General features: G+C 39.0%; 1 protein-coding gene across 6 annotated transcripts in view; it reads left to right on the forward strand.

Annotated features, from left to right (window-relative positions):
• Positions 1–833: 833 nt before the first annotated feature.
• The window catches only part of Mbnl1 (muscleblind like splicing regulator 1), a 174814-nt gene continuing 149026 nt past the window's right edge, over positions 834–26621 (forward strand). Inside the window, exon 1 of one of the 6 annotated variants that reach the window (XM_042279090.2) lies at positions 834–951. The gene's annotated coding sequence lies outside the window, so the exon portion shown is untranslated. The remainder of the gene's footprint in view (positions 952–26621) is intronic. The other 5 variants (XM_076574177.1, XM_076574179.1, XM_076574149.1 and 2 more) reach the window with 5 other exon arrangements.

Below are 26621 nucleotides of genomic sequence, written 5' to 3' on the forward strand. Positions count from 1 at the left end.
TATGAAATATGCACGGCCGTCTGCATAGAGAGACTTTTATAGCAGTTGTCTACAGTTTCTGCATTGATTAACCAGCCCTTCCTAATATTTGTAAACATATGACTATTTTTTCAGCCATCCTCCTTCAGATATTCAATTTACTCTCCTAACTGGTAAGAGACTTAACCACCTACATGTTCATCGATACAAGATCTGTGCCTGTTTTTCACTCTTGTGGCTGAAGTTGTGAGAGATTGTGGATAAGTAACAGTTTCATTTTTGCAGTGCTTTATCTACATGTAACAGACCACTGCCATGAGAAAGGAAGTTTAAGACTTACAGGTAAAGAACCACTACCCCAATTCTGGGAAAATGTGCTAGCTAACATGGTCTCTTTCTCTCTCCCTGTTCCTCTTCCTCTCCCTCCCCCCACCCCTCTTTCTCCTGTAGTGTGATGTGCACGTGGATCATACTGCAATGACTTTAAATTAATTAGATCTTTAAAAGCAAGCCTATGTGCCATGTGCCAATCCCACCATCTCTTACACAGAACAGCATTTTTTTCTTCTGGTTTCGTTTTTCTGTAAGTATTATTTAGCCACAAGGAGCTATTTTCTTACACAAGTGAGCACTACTTGACAGAGTATAGACTTCAATAACTAGACTTCTCTAAATTTGTTTAAGTAAATATGTGTATGCATTAATTATATATGAACAGATGCACAAATTATAGTTCACTCTCCATGATTAGAAGGGCCTCGTGAATAATTTCTCTGCTTTGTAGAATTTATAATGCATAATGACTGGTATTTTGCAACTTCCTCTTTTTTGTGCACTATCCTTTTGCAGAGCAAAAGCTCTATGCTCTTGGCACTTTTGAAGAGAGTCTGGCAGAGAGCAAAGCTCTCTGAGGTGCTGCTCGTCAAACACGAATGGGGCAGATAGACCGGCGACTATAAACAAGGCCCAGAGGTAAGAAGAACCTGGTACTTGCTGCGTTTCCTTTTATTATTTGGATTTCTGTTTCTATGCCAATGATATAACGGTATGAATGCTGGTCAGATTACGAACTAGCCTGAGTAAGCCTGGTACTCCTCTCACGTAAAGAGTAAAAAAAAAAAATTATTTATTTATTTATTTTTTTTATTTATTTTTTTTTCTTACAAACTGTATGGCCGTGGCAGGCTTCTTGCTAACTGTGAGAGTAAAAATTTTAAATGAAGAAAGTTTAATCAATTTACTAAGTTTTTTGCTCACATATAGGGTTTTACTAAGCTGTAAAAAATTAAAGTTCTCTTTGTTCTGAAAGTTATTTAAGCTACTAAATAAAAAACTACCTTCCTTATTTATAGGTTAAACTGTGCACACAAACACACAGCTAACTGCTGGATAAACTTTTAGATTAGTAATAAGTTTGAATGTTTATTTTTCCTCCCTCCAGTTGATTCCTATCATTCATAAATCTTCTCACAGTCTCTTATTCTTTTTATGTTTCATTTATTGAACATTTTTCTTAAAAAGTCCATTTCTTTTTACCCACCATAAAAATGATGTTATTTAACATTTAGTATTTGGGATTTTTTCATATTATTAAATTATGACACTTAAATTTTGAAAAATGACTTGAAATGTAAATCTAGTGCATGAGTTTAAAGTCTAAATAGGTAAATCTAAGTTTTCTGATAAGAGCACTTTGTGTTTATTATACTTAATATAGTAAAAAAAAACTAGAACAAAGATCATTCATATTAGTAACTGTAAACTAAACTACATAGGTTTATGCGGCAAATCCTAAAACTGTCTATGTCTTGAAGAAGCCCTTTCCCATTCATGCCAGTGTCAGAAGCTTCTTGTCCAAGTTAAATCTATAACAACGCATAAAAGCAAGCTGCCTTTTCTTACGTCTTGGTTTTTTTTAAGTTTGCTAAAAACATTATACCACACTGAAGTGAACAACCACGGTTTAGGGAGGACAATGGCGCTCACGAGCGCTGTTCAGTTACACACTTGAGGTTTGCATAGTTTGCCTGTGAAAACTCGCAAGACTTAATAGAAGAAAATGAGATACATTACACACCCACTGTTTGAGATTTTCTAAAACAAACATCTAGACTTGCCCATCGGAGAGCACATTTAATTTTACTTTTAAAGCAGACAATCATGGCCTCCAGTAATGAAAACCCCCACTATCTCATTTCTTGCTGGATCTTGTTTTTGCTGTATTTCTGAGCAATGATGTCTTCCTGGTTCTGTTGCAGTCGCTGGTACCTCCTGACTGTTTAAAACTATTTTCACACACTGGACTCTGACCATAGTCATTTTTTTTTTTTTTTACAATGGAGTCAGGAAACAAATGTTTAGCATTGTAAATTCAGGGAAGTAATTGATAATGACAGTTGGACATTTTATCGAGAACTTACGTAAGTTGGTAGTTTAGAATCCCATAACATTGTGCCTCCTCATCTCTAAGTATCACATACTAACTCACTAATACTTCTATCCGAACTTGGTTATGTTAACTCAACAATACTACTTCTAACGTCTATTTTATCAATACCCGTATTTTCGAATATCTGTACATTTAACTATAAGATATTTTGATATCATGAACTACTAAGTATTGTGAGTATGCTATACATTATGTGACATTACAGTGCATGTTGGATAAGAACCGTAAGGAAATTACGGAGAAAGTTGATCACCACTGTAACTCAAGGCAATAAAGGCCGTAGAGAACATGCTGTCTTGTTGGCAGGACAGATTTGTTGTTGATGTGAATTATTCTAAGTCTGAGTTAGCAGCTTGCTTCTAGATTGTGGAAAATGAGTTTAGAATTTCTTCTTTGAAAACAATCTATTTACAGACAGGAAACATGAGTGCTTGACTGATTGTTTCCAGGAGACATTCGAATGTTGAAGGGACATTTTGGACAATATTAGCATTGTGTTTCTTTTTCTCAGAGACTCGCTAAAGCAGAGCATTTAGAGTCTGTCCCCAAGTCAAAATGCTTTTGGTGGAATTAGAAAGAATATTGTAAGTAACACATTTCTGAAAACAGATTTTGGCTTTTAACAAAGATAAATATTGATGCTTCATTATATTTCACTCATGTGATGCAATTGTTTGAGATATGAATGGTTGTTGAAACTGCCGAGCTGCTGTAAACCATATCTTGACAAGACCTAGTTGGCTCTGGAATATATGGGAGATACTTCAGGGATATGTGAGATGATTGAAGAAGCCCAGGCAGGGTTGATACTGAGAAGCTCAGAGTGAGTAGGTGTTTCTTTCACACACTGACCATCCCAAAATTGCCCACCATGCAAGAGAGTGCCTGCTTCTTATGAGTTATTAATGTAACTTACAAGTAAGTGACAAAACATATTTATATTTTCTATATATATAAACATGTTCTGAATAAATGATAAAATTACTATATGTACAAAAATGTACAGTATGAATAAATGCATTCAAAGAATGTGCATATCAATTTATGAAATTATTTGTGTAAAAATAAAAGATACAAACAAGCCCATTTTGTTACTGGATAGATCCATCTTTATAGATTCAATGACATACAGTCTAATTTACAGATCTGTGCTATAAGAAAAAAGTTAGAAGTATGATTTCTTGGATTTTACGTTTTAAAGATGTAAATTTTCTTTTAGGAATGACTGTTACATTTCCTTCACTTGCCTGACATTTATGCTGTAGTTGGTTTTTTTTTTTTGCTCTTAATATGTTACCTGAACTAAAATTTGGTTCTTAGATTTAATATTGTCCATTTTCCTTCCAGTTTTATTTTCATCATTGTAAACAAAAACTGAAAACAGCTTGTAATTTTTTATTTGCTATACCTTGTCCTTTAATATTATTGAAAAAAATATTTTTTATTTTTAAATGAAAATTTAAGGGGAAATGTCATTAGAATTAATAATTTCAGAACTGCCATAAGTTAATGAGAATAAAGTTAGCCTTTTGCTGTGGGTACCTGGATGGGAACTGGTTTCTTCTGCGTTAACATATCATTTACAGGTAGTTCATTGTGAGTCTTTATTTTTGCTTTATTCTGTTGTTACCACATCCTCGAAATTCCTTTCACTTTGGGAACAAGTGCAGTCATGTGGTCTCTGCAAACATCATTACAGCTTGTTGTCATTCTGGATAAATATTGTGGAAGCTCGTGAGTACACCTTAATCCACTTCATTGGTGTTTTCACAAGGAAATAATTTTAAGCAAGTTATTTCATCTTTTCTTTCATGGCAGACAGATCTGAATGAGAAAAGCAACAAAAGCACTCTTCACGATGATAAGGCTGCCAAGCAAAGAGAGTTTACCTGTTTCAAATACTCCCCAGCAACTTTTGCTTATTTTTTTAACTTTAACTTATTTTCAAAGTTGTAGTTTGAGTATAGTGATTCACACCTCTAATCCCAGCACAGGGGAGGTGGAAGCAACAGGATTACTATAATTTTTGAGGCTGCCTAGGCTATGAGTTTGGGGCCACATTTGGATACAAAGTAAGAGCTTGCCTTGAAAACAGAAAATAAAAATAATTTCAAGCCCCAAATGTCATAAAATAGTTTAATGGGTATCTGTGCATCTTACACTTCTTTGTCTCATAATGCATGTTTCTTTCTGTAGCTATTCTCTTTGTTCTGACTGAGCACAAGACTCTTTACTTCTGTGTGCAATCCTAAGTGTAGTCTCTCTTAGCACATATATACAATGTTTGCTTCGTAAATCTGCAACCACAGTCTACTTTTATCCAATCTCTGTCCCTATTTCAGTTTTGTTGTTTTATAATATTATTCCTTCCGGTGACCAATTCAATCTAGAGTTGATAGTCACATTTAATTGTTACTTCTCTTTTTATTTTTTAATTGGCAAATAAAATTGCATGTATTTATTATGCACAACATATTGTTTTGAAGCATGCATATATTAGTAATGGGTAATTCTATATAATTAGCATATACATTACTCCACATTTATTTTATTTTGTTTTATTTTATTGTTAAAACACTCAATATTACTTTCTTGGCAGTTTTCACAGATACTAGACATTGCGACTAACAGTCATCATGTTGAATGCTTTGCCTCCTTGCTCTTTTTGGTTTGGAAAATATGCATATCATTATCTCTGGTAAAACTAAATAATTTAAATGACATTATCTTTCACCAACACTTTTTCTTCACCTTTTAAAATTTTTGTAAAACAAGGATATTTAACTGATGTATAAAACAGAAACAGTACATATCTAAGAAATGTCTTACATGTAACGTGTTGGTACAAGAACAGATCGTGTAATCTTCAAATCAGGGTAAACATATCTATCTCAAATATGTATTATTTCCTTATGAGGAAAGTATTCAAAATCTCTTCTTATAGATTTTTATAACAGTATATAACTGTTATCCAAATAATCTTCATTTCGCTAGCATGTTTCTGTGCAGTGTTTTTCTGATGTTGCCTCCTGTTTGGGGTGGGGGTGGTCATATGTTTTCTGACACCACTTTCTGTTTGGGGTGGCTATACATTTCTGCTGGAGTCTTGCAGAGGTGTGGGTTTTCCCTCGTGCTAACACGTGGACAGTCACAGATGCTCTCTTGTCCAGCACAGACAATGTCAAATTACTGCCTCCCGAGGTAATGCCTGCATTTCCCCACTATATAGTGACAACGTTCCCCTGAACATATTTACTGATATTCTTTTCTAATGCAATCTTTATTGTGAAGTTTAACAAGTCCTAATCTTGCAAAGACACTATCTTCCAACTGTGGTGCTTCCTCCATGTTTACCTGACGTTTTCAAGCTACCGTAGGCCAAAGAAACTTCAACATTTGTTCATTTATGTTTTGATCTATGTTGCTGGTATGGGCTCAAGGAACTTCCAGCTTTTTCCATGACTTGTAATTCTTTATTGCCTAAATTATTTGCTGTCAAATTGTACACATTTGAGCATCAGAACTTCATTCATTCTGGTTTCTAGGTCCTTATGGCATTCATCTACCAGATTAGTGAGATTTTTCTTACTTTTAGCATGAAAAGTTAACCAAAGCTGCTACAACTTCCATCCAGTTGGATTGCTAGAATCATTCACCATTTCTTTGGTTGGTGGCACTACAAGACATGGTCCTTGACACTTGAATGTTTTTGTTTTGTGACCCTTTCTGCAGAATATAGTAATGTATATGCATGTACGCAAACACAAACATGTAAGTATAGATGCATACATCAACATACATATGTGAAAATTTTCACATCCACTCCTATATATTTTGGGTAATCTGAGCTCATCCTGAGTCATTAGGTAAATCCATCTTCCTAGGGACTCTTTCTTATCCTCTCCTTTGTATGTATGTTTATTCTTCCATGGAGCGATCCCTGTGGCCTGATAACCTTGGCAGCTTATGCATTGACCCAGTTCTATACAGTATAGGTAGAATCATTTCAGAATTTCTACTTTCAGATATTCTGTGTACTGGTTTGCAGTCCTCCCAAATATCACCAAATAATTGTGTACAATTTCCTTGGCTCAGAGCTTCCTTCCAGTTCCTGCTTCCTTCCCAATCAGGGTGACTATACTATTAATTAAGTTTGTTGCCATTCAATTCCATTTTGAGTATTTTTAAAACATTTACATTATTTTTTGTTTGATTTCATTTTTTCTTTCATTGATTTGTTAACTGTACTGAATAACTTGCCACAGCCAGTTCTACTACTAACTCATCATACTCTGACTTAAATGTTGTGGATAGAATTCAGCAACACCTGCTTGAGTTATTTGTTAGGCTTTATTTTTTTATTTCAATTTTGATAAATTTATATTTTATATTAGCTCAAATTATTTTGATATTGCAAAAAAGAAAACTCCAGAAAATAAAGTGATTATCTGTAGTGAGTAACCATAATGGAAAAATATATAGGTTTATCATGCCACAGTTTTTTTTTTAATGTTGAATGTACACATGGAATCACATTTACAGAAACCATTCTGTAAGGAAAAAATGTAGAAATCATAAATCTGTACATCCTATGTACACTCAATAATCTGTCATCTTGTATGTAACACTAGAACATCCCTTTACTAAGACTTCCCCATCATCTACTCATGAACTTATAACTATAAACATAACCTAATGTGTGTGTTAGGAAGACAAAGATTCATTTTCAACTTCCATTTATCTACTTACTGACTACAATCTGAAGTCACTTGTGTTTTCTCTTCCAATATCCTCCTTGAATCTCAATGTTCCAAGCTCATTGACCCAGGTTTTGTGTACATGCTCATTTCTTTTTCTTTAACTTTCTATTAATTTTAAATAATAGGAAAAATACATTCCTGAACTGTCTTCCAATGTCTGGACTCATATGGCAAAATGACTATTAACTTGTTCACTCAGATATTAACAGAAATCATAATTTTAATATCCTCCCGGATGGAACCTTTCCCTTCCCAACCTTCTCTCTGCCCCAGCCAGAGTAATTGTCACTAATCAGCACCCCATCCCAGTTACTCAGTTGATTAACATCCTTATCTTCATCTGTTCTCTACTTACCAACAAGACTATGAACTAGGTCCAAAGCAAGTCTGGGTGGGCTCTCCTTCCACACCCTGTGGACAGTATAATACAATGTGGCCTTTGCTCTCCTAGTCCCCTAAGAAACTCTTTCCACTCTTGTGTGCCTGCCAGCACAGCCTGAAAATTAAACCACACTACTCTCTGGTCAGAATTCTCTAAATGGTTTCCTTTCTCATTAGGAAAAAAATCTGAAATCCTAGATAAGGCCGTGCCTTGACCTCTACCTACCTGCCCTTCCTCATAGCTTGCTCTGAGTATTTCCTGGCCCTACTGTTCATTTTTTAACCACAGCATGTTCCCAGCTAATTACTGACCAAAGATTCTTTCACATACTCATTCTTCTTTCTCTAGCATGTTCTTCCCATAAGCTGTGACACAATAGCTTATTCACATCTCAGCTCAGACATCCCCCTAGGCATTGTCTCTCATTACCAGCTACCTGGTTAATTGCAGTAGACTGCCTAACAGCTCTCTACCTTTTTGTTCTACTACTTTTTATTTTTGTTGTTTGCTTGAGACAGGGCCTCAATATGTAGCTCAGATTGGCCTAGGACATGATTCTCCTACCCCAGCCTCCCAACTGCTGGAAATATGGTTGCAGTGTATGCATGCCACTGGGATCCATCCTCCTTCCTTCCTTCCTTCTTCCTTCCCTCCCTTCCTTCCCCCAGTCTCTAGTAAATTGCACAGCACATAATCCATGCTCCATAGATAAAAGATGACTAAGTCCAACATTTCACCATTTTTGAGCTGCATATACAAATCAAACACACAAGACAGAAATAGCTGTGTCCCAAGGTGGCCTGGGGGAGGTCTTGGTTATGGCTGTGCTCAAAGCTCGCATGCAGTTGTCAGGTGGAGAAACTGTTCTTGTTGAGTCAAGGGAACTGAAACTAAACTGTGGTCCCAGGAGACAGTAAATAGACCAAGACGTTCAGTTTTTTTTCCTCTCTCTCTCTCTCTCTTCCTGTGTTGGCTTTTTTCCACTGAGCTAAAAACAAACAAGTTCACAGTGCCTGCCACCATTTCAGAATCCTGTATGGCAGGGTAATACTCTGTGTTGCTTTCTCCACTGCCTTCAACTTAATCCCCACCCTGCCACCAAGAAATCCATGTGATGCTTTTCTTTGACAGTTAGAAGTCATGGGTGTCCATAAGCCTATCTCTGTCAGAACGCTTTCCTGACTAAGCACGTTGTTTTGTAATACTTCCTGTATCTAGTTTTGATTTTGAAGTTGATCACAAAGCTACTCTAGGGAAACTGACTTTCTTGTGTATTCAAAATGTAGTATAGAAAGATGTAAGAATCTGCCTCTTCTCTTGAGATTGTCAGGCCCCAAATGACGATGTGATGATGATGAAGATGATGATGATGAAGTGCTGGGCATTTTTTTTTGTGTGCCATCATTTGTCAGGTGCTTCATATTATTAACTTCATGTCCTCAACAATTCTGTAAAATCAGAGCTATTGTTCACATTTTTTTCTTAAGAAAGAAAAATAAATTCAGAGAGTGGATTGGTGGATAAAGTCACAAAACTTGATCCTGGCATATTGATCTCCAAGCTGGACACGTGGTGTGTTATGATACTGCCTCTGCTTAGTTTTGGATACGGAACGCAGGCCAACTTCTAGTGTGGATGCAGGAGCTCACATTTGCAGCTCCGACTTAGAGACTGACGTCCTAAGTAGTTGAGCACTGCATACAGAGCGCAGCAGTGACACACTGAAGGCTCTCTGGAGCCCGACACTCTAAATGATATAATTATATTATAAGCTCAACAAATAAAACAATTATTTAAAGGGGAATTCCTGGCATTGTTTAATTAGATGAAGAAAAGTCTTGCATTTACATAAGATGTTTGGATAAGACAAGATCAGGAAGTTTCAGAGAAAATTCAAAGAAGTAAGAAGCAATCCTAATACTCTGTGACTTCAATAGGGAGCCATATGGAGCCATTTTTCCATACTGTATTCCCACCTCAAGAGTTGTTAGGTGACACTAATTGCATTATGTGAAGATTTTAACTCGTGTGAGAAACTTTGCTTTTCATTTTGAAGTGTACCTCTCTGTTCATTTACGTACCAAACCCTGTGCTTTGGGCATGGTTCTAGAGCCAGGGAAGCAGTAATAACTTAGATCAAGTTTCCACACTCAAGGAGTCCACAGTCTGGAAGGGCGAAGCACTGGATAAATCAGTTAAGTACAGCACTTTCCAAAGGGTCCTTAGGACAATGCTATGCCCAATCTGCTCAGCAGAGTTAAATAACAAAGACAGCGGGGAAGGGCTTTTGCCCTGGCTGGGCTCTTGAGATCTCCTCTTTAAAAAGATGATATGTAAGGCAATAACAAGGTGAAAGAAGGGGCATTGCCAGGTCCAGGGCATGACTGAACTTGACATATCAGAAAGCAGAATGGAGTCTAGGTGATAGTGTGTCATGAGAGAGAAATCTCTTGAACTGGTACTCAGAAAGGGTTGAGTCTTATAGATTGGGGGCCAAGAGACAAAGAGCAAACATTTGCAATGATGTGCACATGTGTGAATTGGGGGCAGGAATGCACTGAAAGATCCATTATCTCTGATTAACACAGGCCAGGAAATACTTGGGTGTGAGAAGAAGTAGCAATTACAACACAGGTCAGAAGTTTCCTTGGAGATAAATTATTGTACTAGATGAATTGCAGATAAGACAGGCTAGCCTTCAGAGGTTAACTACACATTTTTGCCCTTTAATTTCTGTAATAGGTCAAGTTTGATAAAAGTTAAAAGGGTTCAAAAATTATTTAAATTTGTTAGCATAAGATTTTTAAAAAGAAATTGTTACAGAATAATTGGCTATCACCCTATCCATTTGAAAATATGTACACTGATGACTTGTGGTGTGCTTTTGTTCATTTTTTTTCTCTTTTGGGGGGCCTACCATCCAGCTCCCAAATAAATCACACATGAAGACTTATTCTTAATTATAAATGCCTGGGCTTAGCTTGGCTTGTTTCTTGCCAGCTTTTCTTAACTTTAAAGTATCCCATCTACCTTTTGCTTCTGGGCTTTTTCCTTTTCTTACTTCTGTAAATCTTACTTTCACTCTTACTCTATAGCTGACTGTGTTGTCGGGTGGCTGGTCCCTGGTATCCTCATCCTTCTTCTCTTTCTTTCCTTGATCTTTCTTCTTGCTCCTCCCAAATTTCTCTTGTTATTTATTCTCTCTACCTGCCAGCCCTGCCTATCCTTCCTGCTGCCTTATTATTGACTGTTCAGTTCTTTTTTTAGACTATCAGGTACTTTAGACAGGCAAAGTAACACAGCTTCACAGAATTAAACAAATGCTACATAAAAGAATGCAACACATCTTTGCATCATTAAACAAATGTTCCACAGCATAAACAAATGTAACACATCTTAAAATAATATTCTACAATAGTGATGGTCATCATGAACTTTAATTTCTATATGCATATGAAGTAGAAACAGTTATTTTCCAGCCCCAAGAGACAACCTCTCTGAGGTCCCCTCATTTATCCTTTCCAATGCATCAGTGACTGTTGAGTCCTAGAAGTACTAGCATGCTACTTCTTAAGTATTGGTTATAAATTTCCTCTGATTGTTACAATTATCCCAAGAGATGTAAACAATCTCAACATTCACTTTTAAGTCATCAGTTGGACTGAACTAAGGATTGAGGGGTGTGAACTGCTGAGAGACTATTGAAAAGTATGTTTTTAGTTGATTTAACAGCCTCAATGTCAGTTAGTGAGGGACAACAAGAACAAATGCCCAGGCTGGGGAGCTGCCTTAGTTGGTAAAGTGCTTGCTGTGTAAGCACTAAGATGTGAGTTGGAGCCCCAGAGCCAGGTATAGCAGCTCACAGCCATAATCCCAGCACTGGGCTGTTGGAAACATGAGGACTGCGGGGGCCTCAGTGGACAGCTAGGCTAGTCTACTTGGCAAATTCCAGGTCAGTAATAGACCCTGTGCAAAAACCAAAAAATAGTGGATGGTGCCCGAAGAAGGACTCTGAGGTGCATCTCTGGCCTCCACACACATGCACATGGGACTAGACCCATTCGTGCATCCACATCACAGGGACATGTACACTTATAGACACGCGTAACCACACGCACACGTGCACAACACCAAAAATATCCTTCTCTCATACTCAGAAAGTTAGTGGCATGACATATGAATCCTTCTACTCCTGGTCTGAGTCAAAACGTGACAATAAAATCTACTCCTGGTCTAGGACAAAGTATGGGCTTGAGGGATGACCTTAGTTGGACCAGGGAGTCCCACTCATCACTTCCCTTAGGGAGACAGACACGTACACTGTAAGTTTATAAACTCAGCCTTGAATACTCCTGCCACCCTTCAAAGAAAAAAAATAAAACAGAACAAAACGTTTGGTATACTGGTTCTACAGAGATATGAAGAGCTTTCTAGCTAATTATCAAGGCATTCCGTCCTACCATCAAACTAGCTGGGTGTGGGGACTCACTGTATTGTCACATTTTTGCTTAGTACATGCCATGTGGTCCCAAGTACATGCGTATGGGGGAATCAACCCATAAATATCTATACTGTGTATGAGAGAACATGACGATACTTAGGCTTCTTCCTGGCTAGGGCAGAATAATCCAGAAGCATAAGAGTTTGGATTTTCTGCAACTGGAAAGGTATGCCCTTTCTTCATCCTTGCATCCATTGACAAGTGCTCAGGTTGATTTTATAAGGACTATTTTGAATTGTGCAGCAATGAACATAACAGTGTTATATTTCTTCAAAATATTGTTTTGCTTTCTTTGATGTACAGGAAATAGTGTGGTGCTAGAACATATATAAGGTTCTTTTTCAATTTTGTGTGGCACCTTCATACTGTGCATACGCCAATTCACAGCCTTACTGGCAGTGTAAAGGATTCCTTTTTCTCCACACTCTTAACAACAATGGTTATGTTTTGTCTTTTTGACAATAGCTATTCTAAACAGAGTGAGGCAGTACTCGTACTTCATTACTAAGATAACTGATATTAAATGTACGCATCACACACACACACACACACACACACACACACACACACACGCATGCACAAATGGCAACTACATAAAGTCATACATCTGTTAACAAGCTAGATGTTACAATTCTGAAATGTCTAATTTCAAGAAATTGTATTGTGCATAATAAATGCATATGCATTTAGATGTTGATTTGAAGATAAATCAGTTGAATAATAAGAGTAGCATACATGTGAAGAGATGAACTAGATTCTAGGAAGAGGATGTAGGAGGAACACATGCTTTAAGGCCTAACAAGTTGACTCGGAGCTGGTGAGCAGTATCTGTGAAGGACATCTTTCCAAAAGCCAAGAGCCTTATCAACTGCCTTATTGGCTTTGCTACTCCCTCTCATTAGAAACCCACCATGTTAGAGAAGAATACCTTTCAAAGATGAATTATTCCTGGCATGAATCCTTCATTCCTGTGGCACAAGCATTTGGTACAAATGGGTCCTCAGCAGCACAACCACTATTTCTCTCTCAGAGTTCTGGGCAACTGCTAGATTCATGTTACTTAAAAGATACCAAAAGGTGATTGAATTTTTTTCATGGACCAAATTCCCTGAGTGTATATAAATAAACAAAGGACATATGATATGCCCTTTAGAACCCCAAAGGAAGTTGTTCCCATACAACTGTCTGTCTTCTGGAAATTGGTAGGTTTGCTTGATTTAGTTTGACTTGTCTTATATTTTTGCTTGTAAGGTAGGTCAGGAATGTTGGATAAAACAAAGGTATGCACTGGACAACTAAGAGCAATGCAATGCTTCCTCTACCCAGCTCAAGGCCCTGGTTCGAGCTGGTGGTGTTGGGAGGTAGGACAAAAAAGTGATATTTCTCAATTATTGCTCATTCAAGAAAATGTTTTGGGGTCTGTTAAAGTTACAGTCTACTGATCTGTTTAAAAACCTTAACTAACCTCTATCCCTATGATTGGACTCTTTTACAATCCATAGTTGCATGATTCTTAACCTCTGTGTTTGATTTGAGTCCTCACATTCTGAGCAGATGTGAAACTTAATAGGCACTATTTTTTTAAAAAATGCTTTCTATTTTAAAATTTATAATCAATTTCCACTTAAAATAACAACAATAACCATAATTTATTAAAGGCCCAATCATGAAGTCATTTCTGGTCATAATTTCATGGAGTAGAGGTATATAACATCCACTGAAAACTGCAAATTAAAGAGATTGTCTGAATCCTATTCTTCTTTATTGTGCAGGAACACAATATTGTCCTGGGAAGAACAAGACTTCCTTAAATAATGAATCACTATTTTTTGATCTGATTCTGTCAGAATTGTTGCTGCATCCACAGGCAGTCCAGGTCCACCAGGCTGGGGGAGGGGCATAATTTTGCCTTGCTACCAATGGAGGCCAAAGACAAGTCAGCAGGCCAGGAAGCAGCCAAAGGCAAGTTCCAGCCAATGGGACTCTTACAAGTGGGAAATGGCTCAGGTGCTGTGTTTAGCATGTGTACACTGTTATCAGGAACTCCAACTGTGAGTGTTGAGCCTGAATTACGAGGTTGTTTGGCAATGAACAAAATGACGTCTTTGGCTACTTCTTCTCAGTGAAGACAATTCTGGTTATGCCACAAGTTTGTGTGTACTTCTGTTTCCTAGTACTTTAGGCTACTATCTATGTACGATTAGGTGCCCAAGGCACCCTTTATCTAAACATGCTGAAGACTAACCTAGCAAAGCCAATATTTTATTGCCTTCATAGGACACTTGGTATTTGGGGACCCTGAAAGTTACTTTTGGTTTCTAGCAAACAGACCCACCAAAACGTTGCTTGGATAAACAAACTTTAAAGATCTCCCGAGGGGAAAAGATGTCCTGACTCGGTTTCTAGTTTAAACTATCTTTAGAAAGCTATGCTACAGGAGGAGCAGTGTGGCCAGCCGCTTTCATACTGTTAGCTTTTACTTTATTTAATTGTAAAGAGTGAATGACAAGCAGGAAAGTGTTTTTGTGGAGCGTGGGCGTCTGAAGCTGTGGAAGGAACCTATGCTCTGCATGGGAGTAAGCTTGTGGGTGGCAGTTATAGACTCGTTGAGAATAATCATGCATAAATATCTCTTCTGTGCTGCCTTGAAAGGATTCAATACACTCCTATTATAGGCACTTGATATATTATTTGAAATAAGCACATATTAGCTTATATCTAGGAACAGATAAATGGTAACCACATCAAGGACAAACAATTTCTAAAAGCACTTTTATCTATGACAAAACAAAAGATAACACAATTGGATATTCATTTTTTTTTTCAAATACCATTTCAAAGCTTGCATGTTACAGTCCTTGAAAATATTAAAGGGAAGCAGCCAGTGTTTGTCTGTTGGTGTCACAGCTTTAAAAGATTCACTCTGCAAAGTGAATGAAACTGACACCAAAAACCCCAGCAAGGGCCAGGGTGCAGTAGTAATAATGATCAGCCACAGATTGCTGACAACCTTGCCCTGAAAGACTATACACATTTCTTGCCAGTTAACAGAAACACTCACTATTTCACGCAACTAGTAATGGAATTCTGTGCTTAGAAAAGAAGAGGGCTTCAGGCAGCTAGATGTGTAGTGCACATGTTTTGATGACAAGTATGTCTAGACATTTGAATCTGATGGCAAAAGAGAATGGGGATGATGATGAGGAGGAGGAGGATGGTAAGGCAGGAACAATGGCTCAGTGACTGAGCACTTACTGTTTTTGCCTAAAGAACGCAGGTTTGGTTCCTAGCACTCACATATCAGCTCACAACCACCTGTAACTACAGTTCAAGGAGCTCCAACTCCCTTTTCTGATTTCTGAGAGCTCCTGAACATGTGTGATGCACAAACATTTACTCAGGCACACACACACTCACACACACACTCACACACACACACCCATAAAGTTAAATTTATACTTTTCAATCCTACCATAGTGGCACATGCCTTTAATTCCAGCACTTGGGAGGCAGAGACAGGTGGGTCTCTGTGAGCTTAAGGCCAGCCAGATCTAAAAAGTGTGAGTTCCAGGACAGCCATGACTGTAACACAGAGAAACCCTGTCTTTAAAAAAACAATAAACAAAAAACAAATACAAAAAAATATACTTTCAAAGAGATAATTGTCTGATTAGACCCATTATTTATACACATTTCTTTCACATATTCCAAATACATTCACATGATTTATGTAACTGGTCATAACTTACAGCTTCAAACTCATTCATTGCTAGACTGAACCTTCCAAGATGCTTGGAGTCTACTCTTTTTTTTTTTAATTTAATTTTATTTTATTTTACAATATAATTTAGTTCTACATATCAGCCACGGATTCCCTTGTTCTCCCCCGTCCCGCCCCCCTCCCCTTCCCCCCAGCTCACCCCCCATTTCCACCTCCTCCAGGGCAAAGCCTCCCCCAGGACTGAGATCAACCTGGTGGACTCAGTCCAGGCAGGTCCAGTCCCCTCCTCCCAGGCTGAGCCTAGCGTCCCTGCATAAGCTCCAGGTTTCAAACAGCTAACTCATGCAATGAGCACAGGACCCGGTCCCACTGCCTGGATGCCTCCCAAACAGATCAAGCTAATCAGCTGTCTTACCTATTCAGAGGGCCTGATTCAGTTGGGGGCCCCCCAGCCTTTGGTTCATAGTTCATGTGTTTTCATTCCTTTGGCTATTTGTCACTGTGCTTTATCCAACCTTGGTCTCAACAATTCTCACTCATATAAACCCTCCTCTTTCTAGCTAATTGGACTCCTAGAGCTCCACCCGGGGCCTAGCCGTGGATCTCTGCATCCATAAGCCCACAGCCTCTAGGGGAAGCTGGGATTATGCCAGCCATTCCATTTCTTGTAGCCCAAATAGGAAAACTGATAGCAATAACATCTAGCATGAAAGTGCATCATTGTTTGGTGACATGGTAAGTTACAACTTGAAAGTTTGAAAAGTGAAAAGAATGTTCCTCCTTGTTTAAGGACATACAGCATGGGGAAGCTGGAGGGTTAGTCTCTTGTGGTTCTGTACTGCTGGTGCCCTTTGAGGAAGCATGAGCATTCAGATCAATCCAGTCACAGCTGGTGGGCCAACTGGATTGATGGCGAACTCATGGTGCGGTACATTTAGACCTGAAACAAAAACTTCAACTGAAATCAAGTGAGGCATTTATTAATTTGTGTGCATGATTTAAATATGTAAATGTGTTCAGTGAATGTATAAAACGTAGTAAAATATACAAAAGTGGTTTTGGATACTTTTTTTTTTTTTTTTTGGCTTTTCGAGACAGGGTTTCTCTGTGGAGCTTTGCGCTTTTCCTGGATCTCTCTCTCTGTAGACCAGGCTGGCCTCGAACTCACAGAGATCCGCCTGCCTCTGCCTCCCAAGTGCTGGGATTAAAGGCGTGCGCCACCACCGCCCAGCTTGGATACTGCTTGTTTGAGTACACACAAGAAAGTGCCAGGACATACTTTCTCTGACACGTTGACATCTCTCGAAGGGTTTTGGGACATGTTTCTGTAGAAGAGATAAGGCATGGAATTCAAAGCAACAGCAACCTAAGCATTTAAAAACATGTAGGATTATCTTCTGCATGGTCTCAATGGTTGGTCTAATTTGCTTTTATGCCCGTGGACCAATAGTACATATTTAATAGAGTAAACCTGCTTTGTTTGCCTGAGAAGCACCAAGCAAGTGTGAGACTAAATATATTCTTCCTTCACCAATTCAGCTCTCCACAGCTATCCTAACTCCCCAATTTACAGAAGCATATGAACACCACTTTGCCCAAACTAACATTTTCCTACAGATACTACTGTTTCTATTGAGCCAAACAAATCTTACCCATCACATGTAGAAATGGAGCAGACCAATGGATTGCTCCTGATCCTGAATGACTTGCATCTATTTCTGAATTTTAGCTCAACAGCAGTAAGCTGTACACTGGCACCATCCAGGGGGCTTTATGATATCAATATGTTGGGTTCACTCCCAGAAATTGATTGTGTTAGTTTAGGCTTTTGCATATTGATCCAAAATGTTTACAGCCACAGGCCTAATTTCAGCTACCTCATTTCTAACAGCACCCTGTCTACCTCTGTGAGGTTCAAAGTCATGTTAGAATGTCTAACATCTGAGGATTCACCAGCTTCTATTTTTCCTTTCCTTCAGCAGGGAGAGAAAGGGTGAGAAGTGTGGGGAGGAGTCTGTGAGGGAGAGGAGCTGGTATCTGTGCCCAGGGTGCACAAAGCCATTTCTATTAGCGGTTCATTAGGGCTGACACACTGTCCTTGGTGGAAGCAGATACTCTTCATTCTTGCCTTAGTGCGAATGACCTTGATCAGATAAAATCTCCTATCACCTGCTGAAGATTTGTGACTTAGGTTTAAGGAAGCCAGGAGAGAAAGCTGCAAGGCCCCAGGGGACTTACAGAAGAAATGCCAGGCTCCTGCTGTCTGGCAGCCCAGTCTCTGGGAAACAGGCATGAAAAACAGGGTTTCCATAGGGCAATATGATTATTCTGCTCTGAAAACCACACTTCCCTTTCACATTGCTGGGTGATGAGTGTTAGCAGTTTGCATCTGATCAAGTCACTTGTCTGTCTCTTGGTCCTTCAAGACTTTTACTCTGATTTTATTTTTTCTTTACCATGAAGCTGTTAACAGTTGTTGGATAATTCTACCACTCGAAGTGGCTTAGAATCCAATGAGGACCAAGGCCTGGCCCCACCCTGTCCTCTTTGCCACCTGCTTAGCACATGGCAAACATGTAGGGCCTGCTGAATTTAACTGAACTGCTGTATTGTTACAAGCTTTCTAATCTGCATTCTCTCCAAAATTCTCTCCACCTCAGAGTCATAGAACACCCCGAGGAAGACAGCAGCCACAAATTCTCACATATTGTCAGGGATCAATAAATAATTGTTAAATGGATTAATGGACAGTGCATTGATATTAAAATCAGGGGTTGGAGATATGGCAGTTAAGAGCATGTGCAGCTCTTGTAGAGAATCAAGTTCGGTTCCCAGCATCTGTGTCTGGGAGCTCACAACTGCTGAAATCTCCAGCTCTAGGTAATCTGAGAGCTTTGGCTTCTTTTGATAAGTACACACATGTACATACATCTGCTGGCACACACACATACACACACACAAAAATAATAATTTATAATTATGTCTCCCAGTTCACATGCTGTTGAACAAGGTAAAGTGGAAAGAATGTGTCTATGAATGTATGTATCAATTTTATATGTGACGAAGTTTTGTCTTAGTCAGAGTCAAGGATTAAGACATCTCTTGAGACATGGTTTAAAGTCATTTTAAGCATTTCAGGGATCTCAGAAGAGTAAGAAATAATAGGATGGTACAGTTGATGATTCAGGCAGACAAATAAACACACACATACACACACACAAACAGAACACAATGGAACGAAAAAGGACAGAAATATGAAGTACTATGAAATCAAAGGAAAGGAATGTCAAGCATGAATAGGTAACCAATGAAAAAGAACCCTGGCTGTTGTAATATTTGAGAGTGTCAGTTTTAAGAATTAATAAGGTTGTGACTATATCTGTCATAAAAAAGGTCACAGACTTTTCTACAATGAGCAATGTTAATAATATATATGTATATGTATATGTATATGTATATGTATATAATTAAGCTCTTTCATATACTATAATCCAAATGTATACATATATATGTATATATACTGTAACAAAAGAATTACCAGGGAATTCTGTATTTAGCAGCACCATATAATTTCATGGCATAACAGAAAGTGTTTCACAACATTACATATAATTACATAGCATAAGCAAAAATAGATGAAATATCTACTTTGGCCTCCCCACTACCTGTCTTATGTTTAATTGTGTATTTTTTATTTATTAAAAGGTCAATGTTACATATTTTATTATTTTAATTACAGCCCCCATGACACTATATATATATATATATATATATATATATATATATATATATATATATAATTTTACAATACCTTTCAGTTCTACATATCAGCCACGGGTTCCCCTATTCTCCCGCCTCCCACCCCCTCCCCTTACCCCCAGCCTACCCCCCATTCCCACCTCCTCCAGGACAAGTCCTCCCCCGAGGATTGCGATCAACCTGGTAGACTCAGTCCAGGCAGGTCCAGTCCCTTCCTCCCAGACTGAGCCAAGTGTCCCTGCATAAGCTCTAGGTTTCAAACAGCCAACTCATGCAGTGAGCACGGGACTTGGTCCCACTGCCTATTTGCCTCCCAAACTGATCAAGCCAATCAACTGTCTCACCTATTCAGAGGGCATGATCCAGCTGGGGGCCCCTCAGCCTTTGGTTCATAGTTCATGTGTTTCCATTCATTTGGGTATTTTTTTCAATAATTGAGTAAAACGGAAATTTATTATAAGCCACAGTCGTCCTAGGGACCTCCATGCTATATATATAGCCTCTATGGTTCTATGGGTTGTGGTCTGATTGTTCTTTATTTTATATCTAGAATCCACCTATGAGTAAGTACATACCATGACTGTCTTTCTGGGTTTGGGTTACCTCACTCAGGATGATTTTTTCTAGTTCCATCCATTTGCCTGCAAATTTCATGCTTTCATTGTTTTTCTCTGCTGAGTAGTACTCCATTGTGTATATGTACCACATTTTTTCCATCCATTCTTCCGTTGATGGGCATCTAGGTTGTTTCCAGGTTCTGGCTATTACAAATAGTGCTGCTATGAACATAGCTGAGCATGTATCTTTATGGTATGAATCAGCATTCCTTGGGTATATGCCCAAGAGTGGGATGGCTGGGTCTTGAGGTAGTTCGATTCCTAATTTTCTGAGAAACCACCATACTGATTTCCACAGTGGTTGCACACTTTTATTTTAGATACATTTGTTTAGAAATCTGTCATATCTTACTATTATTCCATGATTTTAGGAATTCCATGTGGAATTCTGTAGAAGAGGAGGCTGGATCTCTTATTAACTGGGGAGCTTTGGTCAGAGAATCAACTCTGAAGCCTCTTTCATATATATACATATATACATATGAAGATGATGACTACCATGATCAGCATGAGGAATGGCATTTGTTCCATATGGTTGTATCAAAAATCAAAGTTGGGCCGGGGAGATAACTGGGTGCTTCATGTGCTTGCAATGTTTGCTGGTCCATTTTAATTGTCAGCTTGACATAATCTGGAATCACCTGAGAAACTGAAGGAGGAATAATCTAGATCAGGTGTCCTGTGGGCATGTCTAAGGGTGTTCATCTTGATTGTTAATCGTTATGGGAAAAACTAGCCCACTGTGGAGCCTACCACACTCTAGGCAGGGACCCAGACCTTATAGGAGAGGAGAAAGCTAGCTGAGAGCTAACATGCAAGGACCTGTTTCTTCTTTCTGCTCTTGACCGTAGATGTGAAAGTCCAAGTGATGCTGCTACCCGTTTCATAGTTCCCGTTGTATGTTTTATTTCTAAAAATCCCTGCAAAGATGTAAGGGAACTGGAAGCCAGATCAACCCTTTTTTCCTCTATGCCGCTTTTTATCAGGTTATGTCACAGCAAAAGAAGGAAAACTAGGACCCCTGTAGGCAGCAGGCATGAGGATTGGAGTTCAGAATCCAAGAGCCCGAGCAAAAGCACGTTGGGCCTAGCAGCCTGCCTGTAATTCTGGTACTGAGCAGCCAGGGTCCCTGGATCTCTGGGTCAAGCTGGTGGGCTGAATTAGTCATATTAGTGATCTCTGGGTTTGACTGAGACACCTGTCTCAAAGAAGAAGGTGGCAAGTGGATGAAGAAGACTCCCTACATCAGCTCATGGGCTCCACGCATACCCACATGCCTGGGAATGATTCCAATAGTCTATCTTCAGTAACTCTGAATTATCATTGTTGTGTTGGTCCCAAATAAGAGACTGCTCACATGTAGAAATATCTGTTTCACTTACCTCAAAGCAAGGAGGTGACTATTGCGTGTATTTCCTTCAATTCCAGGGAGTAAATGCACAGCGCCTGCAGTACTATATGGCTAAAGATGTTTAACCAAATCCCTTCTGTGGCTGTGCTGCCTGCCGCTTGCTTGCTTCCACTTGCCTTTCTTGAGGGCACTACTTTCTCAACGGTGATGCACTTCCTGCCTTCTGTTCTAAGGCTAGACCATATCAGAGGGCAGTGGAAAGCAACCTGGTCATCTTTATCAGAAGCAAACCTGGGCCATGTGTGCCTGCCCACCCCACCTCTATTATAACCAACACATCCATGCTTCCCACAGAGCCAAAATGCTGTGGTCATAGCTTTGCAGTTTGAGAGTGATTTGTTTATGATTCTTGCTTCCTCTCGCTCGACTGTAAATTCCTTGAGGTTAGGCAGCCCATTTCTGTCTACTTGCCCTCAGATAGCCTGTCTTACAGTGAGTTTAGCCCTGTTTTTTTTTTTTTTCCCCCCAAGCAATCCTTTTTTCCGCCCCCCTCAGGACATGGCTGCCTCAGTCTGGATTAATTTTATGCAACTCAATTTTCCATTTCTATCTGCTCTGTTTTACTTAAAAATGCTCATCTCCATATGCAATTATCCCTATCCTTTCCTTTCATTTATTATTTATTTGTTTGTTGCTTGGATCCCTACCCTGACCCTCCCACCCTGCTAGTTGAATAAAAAAAATCCTTTGAGGAAAGTCTGTGTTCACCTCTAAACACAGAACCTAGAAATGGTAATTGGTTAAGTTGATGTGCATTAAACACTTGGTCAACAAATGGTAGCATTGCGGGGGGGGGGGGGGGGGGTTTGTGGTGGTGATGTTTTCTTTATGGGAAGAAGAAAAAAGATGGAAATCAAAAAATGAGAGATAGGGAAGAAGGAAGAATAGAGAAGGAACAGCACTCTGAGAAGCCTAAAGCACTTGATGCTCACATTAAATAGAGGAGACAGGCCTATAATGGGACTTCACATTGTTTCCATTGTCTTAAGCACAGAGGACCATCCTGCTATACCTCAATGAACTGTCTTCCTGTTAAGAGAGCAGATGTTGTTCAAATCTTAGATGGTCTTTTAATAAAAAACCCAGAGCCAGATATCTGGGTGAAAGCTGAGAGACCAGAGAAGCAGAACAGCCAGCTGCTAGTTCTTACCTCTATGAAATCCTCAGCCTAAAGAGAGTGAGTTCCTGCTTCCTCATACCTTTTATACTTTGCTCTGCCCTGCTATATTACTTCCTGGGGTGAAAGGTGTGTGTGCTTCCCAAGCAAAGGCATGAGATCTCAAGTGCTGGGATTAAAAATGTGTGCCACAAATGCCTGACCTCTATGTCTAATCTAGTGGCTGGCTCTGTTCTCTGATCCTCAGGCAAGATTATTAGGGTGCACATTATATCACCACAAGCAGGCCAGTGGTCCCCAACATCTGCCCCTACTACTATTCTATGCTACTAAACTCCTCATTTTGATATATCCTCAAACAATTATACATAAGACTTAACTTTTAGGTAATGTAAGAAGTACATGATTAAAATCAGTATTTGAAGTCTTTTATTTTAATAAACATTGAAAATATATTGATTTTATATGAAATTAATTTTTTTGTAATTCATACAATAATCGGTATGTTTCATATTGTAGTATATGAGATGTATTATCTATATTTAGATAATGGGCTTTAAAAGAACTTTGTGTGTGAAACATCTAATTACCCTTGAAGATAAACAGACAAATAAATAGATTCATATAACTCTGTCAAGTATAGATATTCCATTGTGAACAAGTTTGAATTCAGACTACAGAAGAAGTTACCTTTTTCCTGGTATGCAATATAAATAACATAGGTACAAGTGCATAGGCTTAACAGTGCTTCTCCATACAAGTGTTTGCATTGTTTTAATTACTTCTGAAAGCTTCTTATCTTAACTATTTTTACTTAAGCATGATAAGGAAGTATAAGAACTGAGGCTGGGTTCTAGCTTTGATACTGTCACGCAATCGATTATTTTAATCAGTATTATGATATCATGTATTATATTGTGTTATCATATATTATATAACTACATTATTATAAATAATTATTTTATCCCAGTATAGTAAAAATAAATTATAGATAAGTGTTTCAAAAGGTTTTCATATTTCTATTTTTACAACCACTTTTCTTAGGTTTAGGTGACATGGAAGGAGGAGGCAGAAAAGACATTGTATTAAAAGGCAGTGGGAACTACTGAGCTGTGAATGCTGTACATAGAACAAAGAACAGAGTTTATAACATAAACACTCTTACATGGGTCTTAAAGACTTCCATTTGGCTGAGAAAAATAAATGTTACTGTTTCTTTTATCTATATTGTTGGAAAACAAGAAGCTGATATTATCTGCCAAATCCATGTCCCCTGCCTGTAGTCCTGTTGGACTCATTGGTATAATTAAGACTTGAAAGGACTGAAATAGCTCAGGAGCCTGCAGTGAACACTTTTTCCTTTACCTAAAAATGTAGTTTGATTTCATCTGAAATTGTCTCTGCAATTTCCCTTTCTTCCTGCAAATGACCGCCCTTTCGTGCTTACGGATGTGTGCACTCATGAGCCTGAAAACTCTTGACACCGAAATGGTCTCCCTGAAGAATTACTAGTAGATTCTAAATGGGGGGGGGGGGCTATTAGCCTTTTATTACTAGAATGATTTTTTTTAAGTAGTTTCCACAATTTGAAATGTGACTCAGTGGCTATTGGTAGTTGAAAGCAACATGGTTTAATATTTTTAACATATAATTTTATGTTTGTTTCAGTGGTTCAAAGTTTTAAATGATAACAGGTGAGGCTTACTTGACGGCAATGTTGTTTCAGACCTTCATTTATTTTGGCTCATTTCTAAGGTTTACATTGGCTTGAATGCTTGATCATAACATTCCTTTTCTCTTTATCTTGTAAAATAACATTTTTTCCTTTAACTTGCTTTTAACTAGAATGTTTATGCTATTGTTTCTAACATTAAGCTCCTTTCTTGAATTTCTTTTTGTTCTTTTTGGTGGAACAAAAATTTGTTTCAATGTTTTGCTGTTGTGTTGTTTCCAGAAGTTCCCCAACCTGGAGTGTTGCAGTAGACAACTTCCCCTCTTGTGCCATACATAGGTTCAAAGTCCTGTTTGCCACTATGCTCAGTTGCAAAGGGCATGTTTTCTAGCATGTGAGAAAAAGATCAACAAGTCCCTAACTTGGAAGCGGTCTGAGCATAACTAAATTAATTCCTCAGACAGGATTCGGTCTCACTGAGCAAATGGTGGGAGCAGAGGGGCACGGATGCTAACACAGCAGGTGCAAAGGTAGCCTGTGCTCTCAGGAAGTCAGGGTTTTTTTCTGGTGGTAGAAAATGGGAAGCCACTGAAGCAACTGAAAGGCTAGTAGCAATCTGGTAGGCTGAACTAGGAGCTTGGGAGTCTCCCAAGGCCCCTCCCTTCCTGAGTCCCAGCATGAGTCACTTTTCCACTGTGTCTACACCCATTCACCCTTCCTTTGCCAACATCCCTGAATACACCCAGAGTCACCCTCGAAGCATTTGCCAGAGATCTTTCTAGAATGCAAGTCCAGACACTCCACCCTATCTCCCTGGTCCTGCAAACTAGTTCATCATGGTGTTCTGAGTAAAGTTGAAGCTCGTGGCTTCCTCTCCTGCCTACACTTCAATCTCCTTTTACAGAAAGGGATAGAGAAGACGAATGCATTGACTCTACATGGAATTGAACAGATAGCTTGCTTGCTCATGCTCAGCTCTTCTCCACTGTTTCAGGGCCCACCTCCATCCAACTCCCTGTGCCTAGGTGTAAGTACATGTGAAGGTCAGGAGTCCACATCGGCTATCTTCTGAAATTTACTTTCCGTTTTATTATTTATTTATCTTTTTGAAGGTCTCTCATTGAACCTTGAACTCAACGGTTGGCCAATGGCCTCTGAGAATCTCCCCTTCTCTACCTCCTTTCCAGCACTGTGGTTAGGGAATCTCGCCTGGGTGCTTTGAATTTGAACTCAGGTCCTCAGGCTTGAGACCCAGTTTCTTTAAGGATGAGTCATCTCCTTAGCCCATCAACTCTCTTTTTATCTTACTAATTTCTGCACATCTTTCAAGGCACTAGTTATACTATGAAATTCCTCCCTTGCTCTGGGTCATTTGGTGGTGTTGTCTACCGCCATAGCATCTGACTATCCAGCAGAACGAATGAGGCTGTCTCTTCCCTACCATGCTGCCCACAAAGTACAATCCTTGTATAAGGACCCCCCACACCCGCACATTCCTACCTATACTTAACATCTCTGCCATAGCCCACATTCCACCTAGCTTCTGAAATAAACGCTGTGAAGAAAGGAAGTCCCCGGGCTACGGTGGTTACTAATTGTCAGTTAGAAACTCCCTGTCCCTGTTCTCTGAAAAAAATGTTAGTGTCATTTTACTTTGTTTCCATTGTTGGGGACTTCGGTACTTTTAATGATTAACACTGAGAAGTGGCACTAGTTAATTAATTAGTCCAGGAAGGGATCAGTAAGCAGGATTCAGCCAGTGTTTCACGGACCCAGCATAGGATCTGTTACTCAGGTCTGTTACTGGTACCTCTGCAAACCACTTATGCACCCTAACATTTTTCCTGACATTTTTCCTCCTCCTAGGAAAGCCGGCCTCACTTTTTCAGTACAAAGAGGCAGGGAGAAATCCTGTTACAGTTTGCATTCCCTCGCCCCTACTCAAATTATGTTCAAACCACGGAACAAGCGTTTTTAGTTAAAAAGCATCCTTGACCAAGTTATCAGAATTCCTTAAATTCACAGGAAATCCCGTCCGCAGATCTTCAAACTTTATCTCTTCTCAGAAGCCCAGGATTCTTTTCATTTAAAGCCAAGTTACAAGACAGCACCCAGAGAACTAGGGGGCTGGGGTTTCATTTGCTCAGGCCGTTGCCCAGGGCTTGTTTGCGTGGGAGTACTTCTGCATCTCCTAAGATGTTATTTTATTTTAAAAGAGGGAGCCCTGCTTTCTGTACACCACACTGCAGAGTT

This window comes from Peromyscus maniculatus, chromosome 6 (assembly GCF_049852395.1).
Source record: "Peromyscus maniculatus bairdii isolate BWxNUB_F1_BW_parent chromosome 6, HU_Pman_BW_mat_3.1, whole genome shotgun sequence".
NCBI lineage: Eukaryota > Metazoa > Chordata > Mammalia > Rodentia > Cricetidae > Peromyscus > Peromyscus maniculatus.